The 20,761-nt window shown below is 43.0% G+C and overlaps 1 protein-coding gene across 1 annotated transcript in view; it reads right to left on the bottom strand.

Annotated features, from left to right (window-relative positions):
- The window catches only part of LOC126248187 (excitatory amino acid transporter 1), a 286,678-nt gene extending 266,328 nt beyond the window's left edge, over positions 1–20,350 (bottom strand). The window contains exon 1 of the mRNA XM_049948966.1: positions 20,186–20,350. The gene's annotated coding sequence lies outside the window, so the exon portion shown is untranslated. The remainder of the gene's footprint in view (positions 1–20,185) is intronic.
- Positions 20,351–20,761: the final 411 nt, after the last annotated feature.

Genomic DNA, 20,761 nt, shown 5'->3' with positions numbered 1-20,761 from the left:
CACACATTTTATTCATTCTCCGATGGATGTCTATCGGTGTTTGCCCTTCAGCAGCCACGGAAAGAATAACAGCACGACGGTCCCATTTGAACGTATTTGACAATACCGTCGCCGTAGTTCACGTTTCCGCAGGTACCGCACGCACATCGGGAAAACACGAATACCACACTAATCCTGTGCCTACGGCCGCGCTGGGTAGCCGCGCGGTCTAGGCGCCTTGCCACAGTTTACGCAGCTCCCCAATCGGAGGTTCGAGTCCTTTCTCGGGCATGGGTGTATGTGTTGTCTCTAGTGTAAGTTAAAGTTAGATTAAGTAGTGTGTAAGCTTAGCGACCGATTACCTCAGCAGTTTGGTTCCATAAGAACTTAACCAAAACTACAACTCTTGCCTACATGTCGGTGCTTATATACCAGCAACAGAATCGCGCTACTTTTCATGTACGACGCAGCATAGCCCTCAAACAGAAACATTTTGAACGCCCCTTATATTTTGGATAATTTCTATCTTAACATACTATATTTGTTTCGTATAGAAAGGCAATAGACCTCAGAAACAGGGGTCTCTAACACACTCTTGTGTTCAGCTCAAGAGTAGCCTGCTCGAAGACAATAGAAGATTCATTTTGACGAATTTTGAAATGGGACAATATATAGAGTATTAGGGTTCATCATTTACTTCTTTATCAGTATCGCGAATCATGCTGTTTCTGAGCGTAGATTGTTGCTCAAATAACGCCAACTTACTGAGAAACTTACAGACATACACTGACGTGACAACCCTGCATTTAATAACGTGTTGGTTCAGCCTTCGAACGCGATGTATCAGTGATTCTGAGCGCCTTAAGTTTCCGGAGATACGTGGCACCAGATGTTCACGTATAGGTTACGTAATCCCCGTAAATTACTGGCCTGTGGTATGTGGGCACGAGATGGTGTTCGATAGGGCCCCAGACATGTTCCGTGGTGAATGTGGTGATGCGGACAGTCATTCTGTTCGGAGATGCAACCACCGTCTGTGACTCGCGTACTAACAGTTTTTGGATTGGACGTTTCTTGTAATTTGATACAACTACGGAACATACACAGGTACAAGTCTCTTTACCTCAGTACATTAGTATTTCATGTGTTCTGATGTATAGAGTAATTCTGGTATATTTCTAGTTTCGATTACATCACCCTCAAATTCAGTGAATGGTCCCTTAAATCGCAGTACACTGGTGTGCAAAACTTAAGTACAAAAGAAACTTCCGCATGCTGTGGCGCTGCCAAATAACATAGATCGATGAAACTTGGACCGTCCACAGAAAGAACTGCTCAAGTATAGCACAGAAGTTAACTAAAGGAAATAAGCAATGACAGGAAGAGAAAAGACCCTTTGATTCAAAGACAATAATTACACTAAAGTCTCCGTAATTCATAACGGCCTCTGGCCGTTCTCAATTGGGTGAGTGATTTCCACGGAAAGAGGTGCATGCTCTTTGTAACGTGCCCCCATGCTGCCCAAAAGTTTGGTGTGGAGTTCTTGTGGTGGGGCGTACAATTCCTCTACCAGCTCGGTTAACAACTGCTGAATGATCGTTGGTGCACGTGGACGTTCTACAATATGCCTCCCCAACCAATTACACACGTGAACCATGGGATTTAAGTCGGCGGAACGGGGAGGCCAGTAAATTTCCCGAATATCCTCTCATTCCAGAAGATCCTCTACCTACACTGTTCGATGTGGTCGCACATTGTGATCCATAAAAATAAAGTCAGGGCCGACTGTAGTCATGAAAAGACGCACATGGGAAAGGAGTAAAGTGCCAGATAAATGTTGATCGGCGAGTCTACAATGCTTCAAGGTTTGTAGGTCAGTCCGCCAATGCAACATTAAACCTCCGCAGGTCAAAACATCTGGACCAGCAAAACGGTCATGTTCGATTATTTTCTTGGGTGCAAAATGTGTTCCCACCTCCAGCCATATGAGGGTACGTCCAGTATTGTCGAAATGGTCGTTTTGGCGGCACAGGTGTTATGGTGTGTGGAGGCATAATTTTGCACTGGCGTAGTGATCTCCGAATCTTTGAACAAGCTATACTTCCCGCTCAACGTTATAGTGTGACTGTAATCCTTTAACAAGTGCATCTTCTCAGGGGTGCATTCGGTTATGACTTCATATTTATGGATGTCAATGTACGGCCGCATCGAACAGAGCAGGTGAAGAATATCTTGGAACGGGAGGATTTTCGGCGAATTGAATGGCCAGCTCGTACCCCCGATTAAAATCCCACTGAGCACGTGCGGGATGCGTTGAGGAGACGCATTTCAGCGCCTCCACATGCACCAAAGACCATTCAGATGTCCACTGCGCTGGTGGAGGAATAGAACGTCCTGTTTCAAGAACTCCATTCCAACCTTGTAGCTAGCAGGCGAACACGTTGCAGAGCGTAATGTGTCACCCGTGGAGCGACACATCATGCGAAAGTTAACTTTCGTCCATAAATTTTGCACACCAGTGAATTTTCACGCCGTCGACACAACTTCTTTATAGAAAAGAACTGGATAATGATTAACACCAAGAATTTATCAAGTTGTTTATCAAATGTTCCGTCAACGACAGCACTGACATCAATCTAAAAAAATGGCTCTGAGCACTATGGGACTTAACAGCTATGGTCATCAGTCCCCTAGAACTTAGAACTACTTAAACCTAACTAACCTAAGGACATCACACAACACCCAGTCATCACGAGGCAGAGAAAATCCCTGACCCCGCCGGGAATCGAACCCGGGACCCCGTGCGACATCAATCTAGTTAGGACATTTCAGATCTCCTGCAACGTTCTCACCACTCATAGCCTGGGTGTGTGTTCGACTGGTTTGCAGATCTACTAAATTGTGTTGTCCTCATCATTTCATCATCATTCATGAAAAGTGGCAAGATTGGACTGAGCAAATATTGGGAATTTGTAGGGGCGCTGATAACAGCGCAGTTGAGCACCCCAGAAACCAATCATCATCATCGTCATCATCATCTGCTAAATGGGTTCTCGAGATCCTTTAGAAGAAAAACTGTTATTTACGAAGAGTGATTTAAGTAGCAACATGAAACGTCTGGATTTGGTTGTTTGGACTAACATTTGAACAACCACCCAGCTCAAGATACCGTCAGTGTCACAGCCGCTCAGCTATCGAGGGTGCCGAGTCTGTATAATTAAAGTGTCAATTGAAAGAGCATTGATAAATTGTTATGTATTGCTTTTAGAACGAATCGAATATTATATTGATCAAATGAACACTTGCGTCTTAATAAATCAGACTAATAGTGTCTACAATCATTTGTAATCTTTCTGATTCACTGATAATTTATTTTACATTCTGAAGCAATATTCCTGCATTGCGTTTATCTAGCTCTTGATATCGGAAAAGTTATTGACATTATTTTATTTGATTGTATTCCCGTTTTCGTGCGACAGCTAGAGTGGAAGATTCATTTTTAACTTCTGTTATCCTGTCATCCTCAGTTGCGTGTAATTTTATACTGATAATTTCCGGGGTAAGTCTGTCTATGTGCACCTGAACAAAACCAATTTTATGACGCCATACGCTTTTCGCCTTTATTTATTGAAAGGCATCTTCTGTGGTATGGTTTGTAGCTGCTTTACATGTGTACTTGATTTGTTGTTTTTAAAACTGTTTTTCTGTTTCCAGTTTTGCTAGTGAAATTCGAAAGACTGGAAACAAAAGAATAGCTAAAAAATTGACATTATTCAGTTGTACATAGACCTAACCTGTCAATAAGGAACATAATAGAAGATTCATCACTAGGAAAATAAACAGTATACAAATGCCCTGTAATTTATTTCATGAATTCCGTCCATACACTAATAAAATTGCAGCTGAAGAGACAATCACGCTACATAGTTTTACACTGAGTGCTATATGAACTGAAAGATAAATTTAACTATTTTTACTTGACGGCAAAACTTACAAAAATCAAACGTTCAAATGTATGTGAAATCTTATGGGATTTAACTATGGTCATCAGTCCCTAAGCTTACACACTACTTAACGTAAATTATCCGAAGGACAAACACACACACCCATGCCCGAGGGAGGACTCGAACCTCCGCCGGGATCAGCCGCACAGTCCACGACTGCAGAGCCCCAGACCGCTCGGCTAATCCCGCGACGCGCAAAACTTTCCTGCAGATAGAATGTAATGGACTAAGTTGATCTGAAGTAGTTTTGGAGGAAGAGACGTCACACCTCCCCTGAATGAATGAGATCAGCAAAGTAAATCGGCCGTGTCCGTTTCAAAAGATCCGTCCCGACGTTTTCTTAAGTGAATTAAGTGAAGCTTTTCCTTATCTATATAAACGATTTGGGATACAATCTGAGCACCCTCTTAGGTTGTTTGCAGATGACGGTGTCTTTTTTATCGAGTAGTAAAGTCATCAGAAGATCAAAACAAATTGGAAAACAATTTCGAAAATATATCTGTATGGTACGATAATTGGCAATTGACCATAAATAAGAAAAGTGTGAGATCATCCACATGAGAGCTAGAAGGAATCCGTTGAACTTCGGTTACACGATAAATCAGTCAAATCTTAAATACCTAGGAATTACAATTACGAACAACTTAAATTGGAAGGAACACATAGGAAACGTTATGGGGAAGGCTAACCAAACACTGCGTTTTATTGGCAGGACATTTAGAAAATGTAACAGATCTACTAAAGAGACTGCCTACACTAAGCTTGTCCGTCCTCTTTTAGAATACTGCTGTACAGTGTGGGATCCTTACAGATAGGATTGACAGAGTCCATCGAAAAAGTCCAAAGAGTGGCAGCACGTTTTGTATTGTCGCGCAATAGGAGAGAGTGTGTGTCACTGAAATGATACAGGATTTGGGATGGACACCATTAAAACAAAGGCGTTTTTCGTTGCAGAGGAATCTTCTCACGAAATTGCATTCACCAACTTACTCCTCCGGATGCGAAAATATTTTCTTGACACCGACCTACATAGGGAGGAACGATCACCAAGATAAAATAAGGGAAATCAGAGCTCGCACAGAAAGATATAGCTGTTCGTTTTTCCCGAGTGATATACGAGATTGGAATAATAGGGAATTGTGAAGGTGATTCGATGAACCCTCTGACAGGCACTTAAATGTGATTTGCGGAGTATCCACGTAGATTTAGATGGGAAACAGAAATCTGAATGTGAATGGGCAAAAGTGGATTTAAACCTCGCTTGTTCAACTCTATTTCTGCATGTAGTACATGGAATGTCAAAGAATATTTCCGATTTAAATCTTAAATTTGGTCGTCTATCTCTCATTTTTACATCTATGCGAAGGCTGTCAAAAAAGTGAAGCTCCAAGAAGATATTGTCAGATGTCAATGAAGCTTCGTAGACGAACGCACCATCGACAGGTACATAAATGACTGGAGTTCCAATTGAAACTGTGTGTCGGACCGAGACTCGAAATCGGGACCTTTGCCTTTCGCGGGCAAGTGCTCTGGCAACTGAGCTACCCAAGCACGACTCACGCCCCGTCCTCACAGCTTTACTTCCGCCAGTACCTCGTCTCCTACCTTCCAAACTTTACTGAAGCTCTCCTGCGAACCATGCATGACTAGAACTCCTGAAAGAAAGGATATTGCGGAGACATGGCTTAGCCACAGCCTAGTAAAGCTGTGAGGACGGGGCGTGAGTCGTGCTTGGGTAGCTCAGTTGGTAGAGCACTTGCCCGCGAAAGGCAAAGATCCTGAGTTCGAGTCTCGTTCCGGCATACAGTTTTAATCTGCCAGGAAGTTTCATATCAGCGCACACTCCGCTGCAGAGTGAAAATCTCATTCTGGAGTTCCAATTCTCTGTGACATATGTAATGGCCACCATAGTGTATTAATGTTGTTCGTGTTTCGTCTTGTTACGAGGCCTGCTAAAGTATCTATAAAATGGCTCTGAGCACTATAGGACTCAACATCTGAAGTCATCAGTCCCCTAGAACTTAGAACTACTTAAACCTAACTAACCTAAGGACACCACACACATCCATGCCCGATGCAGGGTTCGAACATGCGACTGCAGCGGTCTCGCGGTTCCAGACTGTAGCGCCTAGAACCGCACGGCCACACCGGCCGGCCTAGAGTATCTAAGGGTCATGAGAAGCAATAGATACTGAGTATTCACTGAAGGACACGGTAGGTGCCGCGTAATCGTGGGATACAGCATTATCACCACCTGACAAACTTTGAAAGGGGCCTCATTGTAGATCTCCATTTGGCCGGCTGGTCGAATCATGCAGTACCCAAATTTGTGGGTCATTCGCATGTGACAGTGGCCCTGTGGTGGATTGTATGTCCATTATCCGCTCGACCACGTCTGACCACAACAGGGGCGGAGGATCGCCGTATTGCGTACCAAGTACATCGTGTCCCCTACAAAATCTGTCCCTCTCACCCGAGAGCATGTAATGGACAGCCTTCAACCGTCTGTTGTGTCATCCTTAATCATTTGTCAGAGACTATCAACAGCCGGACTAGGGACTTAGTGTCCTTCACGTAGGCTGCCATTAACACAACACAAACGGCTAAGTTTGGATTGGTACCGTGGCTGGGAAGTGCAGACTACTGATCAACGTGTCACATCATGTTCAGCGATAAAATTGTGGTTGTGCACAACTTCAGATGATCATCGTAGCCTAGTTTGGTGAAGACATGGAGAGATGTCTCATTATTCCTATGTTTTGAAGAGGCACCGCGGTGTTACTCCTGCTGTCATGGTGTGCGGAGTCATCACGTATGGGTTCAGACCAGTGCTGGCAGTGACTGAGTTAACTGTGACGGTGCAACGGTACGTCACAGACACCCTGCATCCTGATGTGTTATCTACATCTACATGTACATGATTACTCCGCAATTCACATTTAAGTGCTTTGCAGAGGGTTCATCGAACCACAATCATACTATCTCTCTACCATTCCACTCCCGAACAGCGCGCGGGAAAAACGAACACCTAAACCTTTCTGCTCGAGCTCTGATTTCTCTTATTTTATTTTGATGATCATTCCTACCTATGTAGGTTGGGCTCAACAAAATATTTTCGCATTCGGAAGAGAAAGTTGGTGACTGAAATTTTGTAAATAGATCTCGCCGCGACGAAAAACGTCTTTGCTTTAATGACTTCCATCCAAACTCGCGTATCGTATCTGCCACACACTCTCCCCTATTACGTGATAATACAAAACGAGCTGCCCTTTTTTGCACCCTTTCGATGTCCTTCGTCAATCCCACCTGGTAAGGATCCCACACCGTGCAGCAATATTCCAACAGAGGACGAACGAGTGTATTGTAAGCTGTCTCTTTAGTGGACTTGTTGCGTCTTCTAAGTGTCCTGCCAACGAAACGCAACATTTGGCTCACCTTCCCCACAATATTATCTATGTGGTCTTTCCAACTGAAGTTGTTCGTAATTTTAACACCCAGGTACTTAGTTGAATTGACAGCCTTGAGAATTGTACTATTTATCGAGTAATCGAATTCCAACGGATTTCTTTTGGAACTCATGTGGATCACCTCACACTTTTCGTTATTTAGCGTCAACTGCCACACCATACAGCAATCTTTTCTAAATCGCTTTGCAACTGATACTGGTCTTCGGATGACCTTACTAGACGGTAAATTACAGCATCATCTGCGAACAACCTAAGAGAACTGCTCAGATTGTCACCCAGGTCATTTTTATAGATCAGGAACAGCAGAGGTCCCAGGACGCTTCCCTGGGGAACACCTGATATCACTTCAGTTTTACTCGATTATTTGCCGTCTATTACTACGAACTGCGACCTTCCTGACAGGAAATCACGGATCCAGTCGCACAACTGAGACGATATCCCATAGCCCCGCAGCTTGATTAGAAGTCGCTTGTGAGGAACGGTGTCACATGCGACAACATCGTGGTGCCATTTTTCAACAGGACAAGGATAGTCCACACGTGGCACGTGTCTCTATGAACTGTCTTCGTGACGCTGAGGTACTCCTGTGGCCAGCAAGATCCCCCAGATCTGTTCCCGACCGAACATTCGTGTGAACACCTCGGGCGTCACCTCAATCCCGGTGCCTGTATCCAAGATATCAGGGACCAGTTATGGACCACCTTGCTTCCAAAGATGATACTATGGCGTTATATCACCCTTCTCAAACGAATCAGTGCATACATGCAGACCAGAGGGGTTAATCGTCATACTGACGATGGACTCACAACGCCAAGGTTTCTTTTTTTTTTTTTTTTTGTAAATTTGACTTAATTTTGTCATCGCTGAAATAACATCCCATACCCTCTCAAACCGTGAAATTTCATTTCATTTAGTTTCTCACTGCCCTTCTGCGCGCTGCACTAATTTTAGTCAAGGAGTGTTTTTTTCAATATTACGGAAAGCAGATGGTGGAGGGTAGTGCAGTTCTATCTGTGTTATAACAATAACAATTTCTCGTTCTTCCTTCTGTCTTATCCCTAATGGCCGAGTTCTACAAGTATTTATGAACAAATTCATACTACTGAAACCAGTCTTATGGAAGAATATGTATGTTGAAATGTCAGTTCCTAAATTCCAATCTCGGAGCTGAAACTTTATTTCGTGTTTTTCACCACATTGCTCTGATGATTCATGTTTAGCTTAAAAGGACTGTACATGGAATGTATTCGCAGATACGAGTATGGACAACGCCAGCAGTTTAATGGAATGACGGCTGTGTAAATTTGTGCCGGACCGGGACTCGAATTTCCCGCTTATCGCGAGCGGGCGCCTTACCATTAGGCTATACAAGCACAACTCGCGACCACACCCAAATTTCCATATCTCGTCAACCATGTGTGTACAAGGCTGTAGACACATGATAGGTATGTATACCCCGCACAGTGGAGACACTTTACTTTAAAGTCGCTTGGCCGCTGTTGGAGGATAAATATGATATTGCAGTGCGTGTGTTACTCCGAATTACGAAGGAACTTTGAATCGTAATGCGGGACAAAACAGGCACTGCAATATCGTGAAAGGATCGTTGTTTATTTGGACTAAGTCACTCCAACGTGTAGCAATATGACAGTGGTTAATGCGGAGCGTTAATGTCGCGAAGTGTTGATCTCTTAAAAGACGTAGCAGCCCTCACTTTCGCTGAACTGGAACTGCAAGGCTTTGAACACACCCTTCACTGTGCATAAGTTTCAATGTCCTGCACGTCGACCCAGAAAAAAATCCTTAAGATTTCCTTCATCTTATGGTCCTTTTACGTTTACAGCAAGGGACCTGGAAGACAAGTTGAATGGAATGGACAATGTCTTGAAAGGAGGATATAAGATGAACATCAACAAAAGCAAAACGAGGATAATGGAATGTAGTCGAGTTACCTCGGGTGATGCTGAGTGAATTAGATTACGAAATGAGACGCTTAAAGTAGTAAATGAGTTTTGCTATTTGGGGAGAAAAGTAACTAATGATGGTCGAAGTAGAGAGGACATAAAAAGTAGACTGGCAATGGCAAGGAAAGCGTTTCTAAAGAAGAGAAATTTGGTAACATCGAGTATAGATTTAAGTGTCAGGAAGTCATTTCTGAAAATATTTGTATGGAGTGTAGCCATGTATGGAAGTGAAACATGCACGATAAATAGTTTCGACGAGAAGAGAATGGAAGCTTTTGAAATGTGGTAGATCACATAACTAATGAGGAGGTATTAAATAGAATTGGGGAGAAGAGAAATTTGTGGCACAACTTGACTAGAAGAAGGGATCGCTTGGTAGGACATGTTCTGAGGCATCAAGGGATCACCGATTTAGTACTGGAGGGAGCGTGGGGGGTAAACATTGTAGAGGGAGACCAAGAAATGAATACTCTAAGCAGATTCAGGATGTAGGTTGCAATAGGTACTGGGAGATGAAGAAGCTTGCACAGGATAGAGTCGCATAGAAAGCTGCATCAAACCAGTCTCCGGACTGAAGACCACAACAACAACAACAACAACAACGTTTACTGCGGTCTAAATAGGAAACGCAAACGCTGTGAGTTTTGATTACATAATGTTTTAAACCATCAGGTTTAGTTTAATTAAACTAGGAATACTATCGTTTACAAGTTAAAAACAAACAACGACGCTTCTGCTAAATATCTGAAGATAAGTTGCTCAGGCGATATTCGCTTATTCCATTGTCATCTGTGACACAGCCTTAAACGGGGGAGGAGGGTACAGCTAAACGATCTCGAGGTTCTCACATCTCTGAGTCTCACACATTAGTGTTACAAGGAATCTAATTTTGAGCCTGTTACGAGACCAGAGTGCTACTAACGTTATCAGAAGAACGAGGTGACCGTTAATTCGAGTTAAACTCTTTGGACTAATCGCAATGACCAGGGAAATGAAGACTGCCCGATCGTGAGATGTAGTGGAGATGATAAGTCAGGATGGCACTTCCTGGAACCGTAGACCTTAACATGGGACATCTATTTCAACCTGAGGCCTCTACCCATTCATGGCAAAAGAGAGAACGTAACAGACGGACAGACGAACGGAGAACAAAGCGAACTATAAGGGTGTCGTTTGTACCGACTGAGATACGGAAAAAATGATAGTTCGACAATTTTTTATCTTTAACTCCTCCTCGCAAAATTTATAAGCTTTACATTCTGAAGTTTGCTGCTGAGTTAATGTTCACAGTTTTCCGAAGATTCATTTTTTGACTAGAGTCCAGAATGCTATTAGCCGCGGCATACCTCAAGAAGATAACTGTAGAAAAACCGTTAAGGAGAAGAACATTTACTCGGCTAGAAATTCAGGTTAGTAATGAGTCGATATAAACTTGAGATTTCGAAATTTTTACTACCACCTTCCAGTTGTTTCGTTAAAAGGATCATAAAACTAGTATATTTATGTAACAATCCAAACCATGTAGTTAACTACATACTACATTTGGAACGGAAGTCAAGTTTTCATGCCATGCAACACACCCACGGAACAAATACGCTATCAACAACTTCGACTCAAGCATTTGTTTTCTGAATTAACGGAAAAATAAAGAGAGATTGTAGCTGAATATGTACCAGCAGCTATTTACTTCAGCCAAATTACCCTTGACCCACTGAACGAAGAAATTACGTAGTATACTGACAAACTGCCAGACAACGCGAAGAAAATGGGCTTCGGCGCTACGGCTAGACTCACATAATAGCAATATATGAGGCTGTGTAGCGAAACACTATAAATATTCCGAAAGGCTCCGGCGACCGCGTTTCTATATTTACTTGCCACCTGCTAGCGCTTCGTTAAGATAGCTCGGGGGAGTCGATGATTACGCCGTCTTCTTCGTGGCTCAGAAAGTGTTCTTCAGTGGGAATTCCTGTCTGAGAAAGACTTTTTCGTGATTATGCACACGCAGTTTCATACTAGCAACTGACATCGGTAGAATCTATTGACGCCACTGTTGAGAGTGATGTGAAATGGAACTAAAAGTGTATCTTGTATTGGCGAAGATAAACTCACATGATACTTATTCCAGACACTTTTTTTTAATTACTGCTATGCGTGTGTCATATTAAATAAGTCCGAGAGACAGGAGGAGGTCGAAAAGAAACGCCAAAAATTTTAACTGATCAGTTTGGCCTACCTAAGTCTGTTACAGATAGCTTTAGAAGAATTGGATACAAGACATCATCAAGCGTCGTTAATTGTCTGAAGAGCTATACTTGAAATAACAGAAACTTTGTAAGGCTCTCAGTGTTGCAGTCAGAGAAACTAGTGAACATATATAAAGGTAGACGGTTTCGGTTTTCCATTCCGTATTCGTAAATAGAAGGGCGTCCTGAAGAGTAATGCCTCAATTTTCTGTCTGGACTCCGAAAGCTTTTTACATAACACAAACATTTTATTTTTCATGTGCACGTATTTATTTATCAATATAGTTCTCCTGCCGACGAATACATTTCACCCAACCAGGAACCAGTTTGTTGTTACAGTCACTGCAGAATGCTTGTTGACAGGGACTCAGCCTCACTTCTGCTTGCACCGCATCATCAGTATCAAAGAGAAATCCTAGAAAGTGTTCTTTAAGTTTTGGAAATGGACGAAAATCTAATGGGACCAAGTCGGGACTGTGTGGAGGATGATCGATGACAGTGAACCGAAGGTATCGGACCGTTGTAGATGTCGCATCACTCGGGTATAGTTTTTCATGCTAAAGGAAAGGGTGTAGACGAACTCTTCAAATCCGGAGCTATATTACAGCACACTGCTTCTCGCACACCTATTCGCACTGTTGTCAGGGCGATTCGTTCGAGTTTGATTCACTGTGATGATACGTTGGCAATGAAGAGGTTTCAACAACGTTACTGAAGCTGAGACAGGAGAGCGATCAGATAAAAAAAAATTACATCCGAGAGAGAAACTTGCCGACCGGTATGGCCGAGCGGTTGCATGCGCTTCAGTTTGGAAGCGCGCGACTGCTACGGTCGCAGGTTCGAATCCTGCCTCGGGCATGGATGTGTGTGATGTCCTTAGGTTAGTTAGGTTTAAGTAGTTCTAAGTTCTAGGGGACTGATGACCTCAGATGTTAAGTCTCATAGTGCTCAGAGCAAGAGAAACTTGATTTTAGTCTCGCATCCGTCCATATTTATTTATAATTCCCACTATTAACTCACACTTGTATCTTGAAAGACCTGGCTTCAAATCTGCATCCTGACCTGCTTATTTATACAGGGTGTTACAAAGAGGTACGGCCAAACTTTCAGGAAACATTCCTCACACACAAAGAAAGAAAATATGTTATGTGGGCATGTGTCCGGAAACGCTTACTTTCCATGTTAGAGCTCATTTTATTACTTCTCTTCAAATCACATTAATCATGGAATGGAAACACACAGCAACAGAACGTACCAGCGTGACTTCAAACACTTTGTTACAGGAAATGTTCAAAATGTCCTCCGTTAACGAGGATACATGCATCCACCCTCCGTCGCATGGAATCCCTGATGCTCTGATGCAGCCCTGGAGAATGGCGTATTGTATCACAGCCGTCCACAATACGAGCACGAAGAGTCTCTACATTTAGTACCGGGATTGCGTAGACAAGAGGTTTCAAATGCCCCCAAAAATGAAAGTCAAGAGGGTTGAGGTCAGGAGAGCGTGGAGGCCACGGAATTGGTCCGCCTCTACCAATCCATCGGTCACCGAATCTGTTGTTGAGAAGCGTACGAACACATCGACTGAAATGTGCAGGAGCTCCATCGTGCATGAACCACATGTTGTGTCGTACATGTAAAGGCACATGTTCTAGCAGCACACGTAGAGTATCCCGTATGAAATTATGATAACGTGCTCCATTGAGCGTAGGTGGAAGAACATGGGGCCCAATCAAGACATCAACAATGCCTGCCCAAACGTTCACAGAAAATCTGTGTTGATAACGTGATTGCACAATTGCGTGCGGATTCTCGTAAGCCCACACATGTTGATTGTAAAAATTTACAATTTTATCACGTTGGAATGAAGCCTCATCCGTAAAGAGAACATTTGCACTGAAATGAGGATTGACACATTGTTGGATGAACCATTCGCAGAAGTGTACCCGTGGAGGCCAATCAGCTGCTGATAGTGGCTGCACACGCTGTACATGGTACGGAAACAACTGGTTCTCCCGTAGCACTCTCCATACAGTGACGTGGTTAACGTTACCTTGTACAGCAGCAACTTCTCTGACGCTGACATTAGGGTTATCGTCAACTGCACGAAGAATTGCCTTGTCCATTGCAGGTGTCCTCGTCGTTCTAGGTCTTCCCCAGTCGCGAGTCATAGGCTGGAATGTTCAGTGCTCTCTAAGACGCCGATCAATTGCTTCGAACGTCTTCCTGTCGGGACACCTTCGTTCTGGAAATCTGTCTCGATACAAACGTACCGCGCCACGGCTATTGCCCCGTGCTAATCCATACATCAAATGGGCATCTGCCAAGTCCGCATTTGTAAACATTGCACTGACTGCAAAACCACGTTCGTGATGAACACTAACCTGTTGATGCTACGTACTGATGTGCTTGATGCTAGTACTGTAGAGCAATAAGTCGCATGTCAACACAAGCACCGAAGTCAACATTACCTTCCTTGAATTGGGCCAACTGGCGGTGAATCGAGGAAGTACAGTACATACTGACGAAACTAGAATGAGCTGTAACATGGAAATTCAGCGTTCCCGGACACATGTCCACATAACATCTTTTCTTTATTTGTGTGTGAGGAATGTTTCCTGAAAGTTTGGCCGTACCTTTTTGTAACACCCTGTATATTCCACTTTTTATTGACAGTCGCTTGATTGAACTCCGTGATAATTGATTCTGTTCATCTCACTTGTGCGGCAGCAAAGTTGTTTTCGTTGTTGACTAAGATAAAGGACAAACGGAATTAGCATTTGAAGTCCCGTCGACAAAGAGGTTGTTAGGGACGGAGAGGGAAATCGATCGTGTCATTTCAAAGTAACCATGGCGGAATTCGCCTCAGGTGGTTCAGGGGAATCACGGATAACCTAAATCTAAGCCTCCGGACAGGAATTTGACCAGCCGTACTCCAGACTGCAAGTCACGTTTATTAGTGCATTAGTGACAAACTCTGAGGAGGAAACTGTGGACATTCCCGTACCAGAAGCTCCAAGTTTGTTACAAAAGACTGTGGTGCTCTCTCGGGGGAACAATGGCAAATGTGAGGACAAAATGAAAATTTCTCGGCGTGGGACAGACACCACGTTAAGATCAACAACATTTTATAGGGTTATGCTGATATATTTTGCGCAATAACTAAAGTCAAGTACCAACTTCTTTGCAGAATAGTTTTGTTTATATGTCAATAAGTAGTCGTGTAGTGTATGCTTCGTCCAAATGGATGAGCTGAAATATAATCATGAATGCTGTCATAAATTTCTTTGTCTGGGTGGTTTGTCGTCCTTGACATTTCATCGAATGTTGGTGACGGTCAACAGTGGGTCTGTTCCTCTATTCTTACTCTGTTAATGAAAGGGTGGCTGGATTTAAATATGGCTTTACATCTCCTGAAGATGATCCACGCAAACGATGTCCCAAAACATCGAGAATGTGCTCGTTATGTTACTGGACAATCTTGGACCAAAGTTTTACGAAAAGCTGTCGTGATAGTCATATCGTACGAATGGGATGAACGAGTACGGCACAGTTTATGTGAACTAAGGGAAAACCTTGCGCAAGATTGATGCTGGATATGTGGAAATACTAATGAAATACAAATGCAGAAATTAATTTCTCAGCAGTGGTTGGAACCACACCAGAAACGAAATAGTCATAAAAGCAAGGAAGTCATTGGAACTGCACCAGAAGAAGTGAAGTTGATTTAATCAGCATCAGCAAAAGAGGTGAGCTGGATTTAATCAGGTGGACAGATTGCCACCCGTGTTTCCTGAAATGCAAAAAGGAATGCACTTACTAATGTCCTCGCAAAGGATAAAATAGAAATTGCTGAGTACTAAGCAAGTCTTCTGAAGTAACCAAACAAAACACAAAATATCAAATGAAAACCGGAGACTATTCCAGGAATGCAAAAGAAATATCCAGCTTTGTGGCTGCAGAATGCTTTGAATCAAATGTGGAGCGTTATGGCAGCTTCAGATCAGTATTTTGCAGAGCTCTCGAAACCTAACTTAATTCATGGAATCTACTCATTGGAAAATCGCTGGATGTTATGTCTGGACTCAAACGGAGGCACCTCGAAGACTGAGTACAGTTTCAGAATTATAAAATCGAATCTTCCGTCACCAGGTCTAAGGTTTCACCGTGCTCTGACGTCACTCTCAGTTCTTGGCTTTTTCTGATGGGTTTTCATGACTAATTGTATCATCTGTTCAACTAGTGCTACGACAGTACTGAGCTGCTGCAGTGAGATAGCGAATTTGTTTCATTCACGTTACAGTGACAAATATACTATCTGGATACGTGGAGAAGGTGTTGCTGAGGATTTACTGAGATCGAAGTAATCTCTACGACTATTAAGATATGTATATCAAACGTAACAAAATAAGCGCTCCAACACACTTTTATTTGTGTCCCTGATAGTGCGGATCTCACAGCGAATTGACCCTATGGAAAATAATATCCAGCAAAGCCTTTCTTAATATTATGTCTCATCTCCATGGAAAAAAACCAACATAATTTTTGGTACTTTTCTGTTTACGTCTGATTACCCCTCATAATTTCTAACATTAAAATAATAATCTGGAATTGCCTTTCTCCGAAAAAACTTTAACATCCAGTTCAAGTCGACAGAATGAAACGTACATTCGTCTACTTAACAGTTTGACATTAATGGACTTACAGGCCAAGCGATGAACCTTTTATGTTTCGCTTATACATATTGAAAGTATGTATTACAACTTTAATCAGCTGCTAAGATAATTGACGTACTGTCTTAACACCCATTGCCCCAGTTGTCAAAATGCTAGCCACCATCCCCATCCATTCAGTGCCACCAGTTCTCCTCTAGCTTAAACCTCCATCTTCTTTCCTCAGTTGAGCCACTAATTTCCCCACCAGAAGTATTTGTTTAATTTTGTAGTTTTATCGCCCACACCAAAGGACAGGGTGCGTAACTCTTCATTTACTCATTAAGATGTAATGCACTGCTCACTACAGTGTCTCCGTAGATTGAGTGCGAATTCTTAAAACGTTATCTCAGGACTGAAGATGGTGGCTTCCAAGAGAAACCTGAAAAAGGCGGTGCACAGATTACTCAGTGAAAATATTAATAAGTTTGTTCACAGCATTAGTTTCAGCGCTGTTTGACAGATTATTTCGATGCAAACTGGTAACCTAGTGCCAACACAATGGATTTCAATGATTCCGATTATCTTCGTTAATTTTCCTGTGGTCTTCCTGAAGCATTTGAGGAGGATTTTTGGGTAGTTTTTACGGTAACATCAGGGCCAGTATCCTCGATTTCCAATTAAGTTATTGTCTCGTCAGTAACTAAACCCAAATCAAACGTAAACTCCTACCTTCCTTTCTTGCTTTCAAGTACAATCTTAGCCGAGCAGATCTTCGACAGGCATATATGATCCCTTAATGCCCTACCCTGAGACTAAAATTTTAAAAAAAAATTATCAGAGTAAGCGATCTCACGAGTAGAGTGGTCAAATATCTGAATTCACGACTGCGTAGTGAGTAAAAAATATTACTTCTATAGGCAATCATTGTGTAACTGTTTCGTTCCTTTTGACACGGTTTTTAGTTGTTATCCTGTCCACTTAACGGAAATAAATGTTTTGAAGAACACAGCCTCGAAATATATCGTATTTACTCCATACAGTAGGGTGCACAGAGTGTAGAAATATCATCTGTCTTCCCTATTCCATTCGTGGATGCATAGTGAGGGAAAGCGTGTCGCTGCTTTTCTGTATTTGCCTACATTACGGCGGCTAGATCCTTGTGGCAATTGATCTAGATGGGCGTTGGCGGAAGCAAGATGTTTGTTAACGAGGGCTCTCGGAATTTTGAGAGGAAGACGCCCCGTGACGCACAGTGCCTTTCTTATAGTGTCTACTAGTCGAGTTTACCATTTCAGTGACAGTCGTAATACCTAAAAAAATAAAAATGACTCACTCAGTTTTCATTTGAATTTTTGTATATCTTCCGGTAACCCAACTTGGTGAAGGTCCCAGGCAGTCAAAAATTGTCGCCAATTATTCCTCTGCTTGTAGTGTAACTAGTCTCCGATTGAGATTTACACTTTCCTAACATCCTACCGACACTTTTCAGTCCACTATCAGCCCTTTACACGACTAGATTTGTTTGGTAGTTGCGTGTTAAATAGCTCCAGATGCACACTACTAGATGCTTTTATTAATCTCAGTGAATAATCACCGATATTTAAGCAAGCCGTATTAGGTCTTTAGGTCTTATTTACACATTACATGTATTAACTATAAGGGGGCGATCTTTTTCCCAGGCGTTCATTACCTGTAAATTTTCCTGGATTTCGTAATAACTTTCCCAATACGGGGGTTCCTAGCATACAACTGCTTCGTTTGTAAACATTCTCAGGGGATGCGAATGTCAGTGAAGCGTTTTATACAGATACATATCGTGAAAATAAATCGGTCTTGATGCATGACGGTGGTTGCTTCTGTACTAAGTCCTGTCGTTATGAAGTCGCAAACCTGTTCCGTTATTCCATAAACACGTATTTTCTTTAAAAGGTGACTATGTTGAGCTATATTAAGGCCTTTGAAAGTCACGAAACATTCCGAAAGCGTCTATCGCCCCAGTAAGGAAAATCGTTCGCGGCAAAGGTGAGTTGCGGAAGCAACAGGTTTCACCAAGCGACGCCGCAGCGTCCCCTCGGTCACGCGTGTACTATCCGACTGACAGCACTGTAAGAGCATTCCACGTTCTGGTTCGTTTTTTTAAAAGTGAGCCGAGAGAGGATATTCTCTAGAACCGCTCCTCGGTATAAAATAGAAAACATTGGAAATAAACGTAGATAAACACGTCTTTAGGGGTGCCATGATCATGCAGCACTATTTCACGACAAACTGCTGTGGACATTAAGTGAAACGTGAAGACAACGTGCTGTATTATCGTGCTGTTACACCGAACTTTAAGCTGCTAGTGCAATTAGGAATTTAAATGGGAAACATGATATGTAGAATAAATTCTTAGACGTCGATGTACAGCTTTAGTCAGTACACATCCCGTACACCGAAAGGGAAAATCTCAAACGTGTAAGATAAGTTTGCCTCTCCGTTGCAATCTCAAATAATACTGACGATTGTGAGGCCTCTGCAGTGATTTATCTTTCGTAAAAATCAGTGTGAATTTAGTGGAAAGATTATTATTGTTAGTAACAGCGCTATGTTTTGGGATAGGCGAAGTGGCGTAGCCGATTGTCTCTAGTAACCGATGGCTTTATATAATTAAAATGAAAAAAAAAAACACTAAGAAAAACCAAATATTTTCAATTACGGAATAATTATACCGCTTTTCTCTCGTAAGACGACATTGTTTCAGCCGAATCTAGCTATCTGTGAGTATTTAAACCCACTATTGTCTAATTTCTGCTGTACAATCATTTTCAAGGAGTTAAGGCCATCAATATGCCATAGGACTTCCGAAAGTCACCAATAGTAGTTCAAGTGTACAGTGGTGGCGAAAATAACTTACTCTTGCATGAAATTTCAAAAGACCGTGGAACCAAACTTGAGAAAAGTAATGTAATCCTCTTGTTTTACTAACAGTTCTGTATGATGCGATAACAGAGATCATGCCGCAGAAAAATTTGTGCCCGATGAGTGCCCAAACCTCTGTTTGCCGACCGTTACACCCACAGGAAAGGCTCGTCTCTCTCGTACCTGCTACAGGCCGCAGACGAATGTGATGGCTTTCTCGATGATATAGCTACAGCAAATCAGACACGGTATTCGTACGTGAATGTCGAGGCAAAATAGTTCGCCACAGATACCTATGAAATACCACCAAATGTTACAGTCACTGTCTTGGGATATGTAAAGCGTAATACCGGCTCAGTTTGTAGAACGGGGCACAAGCGTTATTGCGACAGCGTGCAGAGGAACTTTAAGAAAGCAGCGAATTGCGGTTTAAAACAAACGCCAAGAGAGGATTAGTTTCGCCGAGGTTCCTCAGTACGACGACGCACGTCTTCATATCGCCACGGAAACTGGAAAATCTTTGACAAATTTTGAATATAGCCATCGCAAATATTTTATGATGAAAGAGATAACAATGTATCCAAATACTTGAAACTGGCCTTGGGCTGTGTATGTAATAGCACAACAATAATAATGATTTACTGTAGCAGGCATCAAGGAGTCGTAATAAAATAATCCGTACAGTATTTATCTGGTTTTCTGTTATCACCTCTCACGAAAATACTGGCCACATCAGCGCGTTTCACAAACGATGAAGACACCGTCGAAGCACGGTTAACGTCGATAGCAGCACACCACTATGCTAAGTGAGTCGACATCACAGGAAATTGTATCGACAAGTGGCTTACGGCTGTAGCTTGAACATGCACAGAGCAAAATGTCGTTAGATGCGTTAATATTTCCTCAATAAGCGTACGGAAGTTATTGGCGCGGTAGAGCTGCAGAGAGTGGGAAGCGCGGTTGGTGACAAACCTCGTCCGTAGCGGCTGAGCTGTCGGCGCTGGCGCGGCGAAGCGACTGACTGACTGCCAGAGACAGAGCAGCTGGCAGGCTCGGTTGCCGCCCCTCCCTCCCCCACCGCCACCATACGGGAAGCCGCCGCCTCGGGGGGGCCTTCCGCCGTTTGCGGCACACCCCCGCTTCGCGAACGGCACCCACCGCGCGCTGCGGGTCACATACCCACAGCCTACGGGAGGGGCAGCGCGCGCCGGACAGGGCTGGATCTGCGAGCTGCTGACAGCTCAGTAGGTCCGTTTCGTCACTTAGCGATAGCAGGAAGCCGGCCAATGACGGACGGCTGTCGAGCCACGCTGCCGCGCCCCAAACACACGCGACAGTTTATCAAACATAATAGTCGGTTTCCTGCTCGTCCAGTGCGAGGAGCGATGAACGTACAACACGTGAATCATACGGCGGAAGGAAACTGTGTTACACAGCCTGGACAACTAATGCGTGTTCGGTACGGCTGTACTTTGAGAACGAAAGGACGAATGGAAAGCACTCAATTCCCGTTTCTCAGGACGTAAAGAGAACTGTAGCAACTTTGAA

Source organism: Schistocerca nitens, chromosome 3 (genome assembly GCF_023898315.1).
Source record: "Schistocerca nitens isolate TAMUIC-IGC-003100 chromosome 3, iqSchNite1.1, whole genome shotgun sequence".
Lineage (NCBI taxonomy): Eukaryota > Metazoa > Arthropoda > Insecta > Orthoptera > Acrididae > Schistocerca > Schistocerca nitens.
Note: the sequence above shows the minus strand (reverse complement) of the source record. Positions and strands in the feature narration are given on the sequence as shown.